Source organism: Pteropus alecto, unplaced genomic scaffold, assembly GCF_000325575.1.
Source record: "Pteropus alecto unplaced genomic scaffold, ASM32557v1 scaffold34, whole genome shotgun sequence".
Lineage (NCBI taxonomy): Eukaryota > Metazoa > Chordata > Mammalia > Chiroptera > Pteropodidae > Pteropus > Pteropus alecto.
The window spans coordinates 2612521-2612873 of record NW_006435763.1 but is presented as its reverse complement, the minus strand read 5'-3'; positions in this window follow the sequence as shown (position 1 = coordinate 2612873).

Sequence of the window (353 nt, the reverse complement as noted above, 5' to 3'; positions counted from 1 at the left end):
CAGGGCCCAGTCCTTTTGACCTTAAGGTACGGTTCCCAGATAAAATACAGGCTCCCAGTTAAATCGGAATTTCGGACAAACGACGAAAAAAATGTTTAGCATAAATTGTCTCCCAAATATTGCATGGGACGTACTTATACTAAGCAGTCATTCGTCGCTCATCTGGGCGTCCTGTATTTTCATTTGTTAAACCTGACCACTGCAACTTTAGGGCAGAGCTGGCCCCCATCCCAAGATACCCGCTCTGCGCAGGGGGCAGTACTCTGGGAGGTGGCACTCGCCAGGCGCCCCAGTCGATCCCAGAGGGGCCGCTCGAACTCCCGCCCCGCACAGGCAGCACTAGCGGCGCCCCG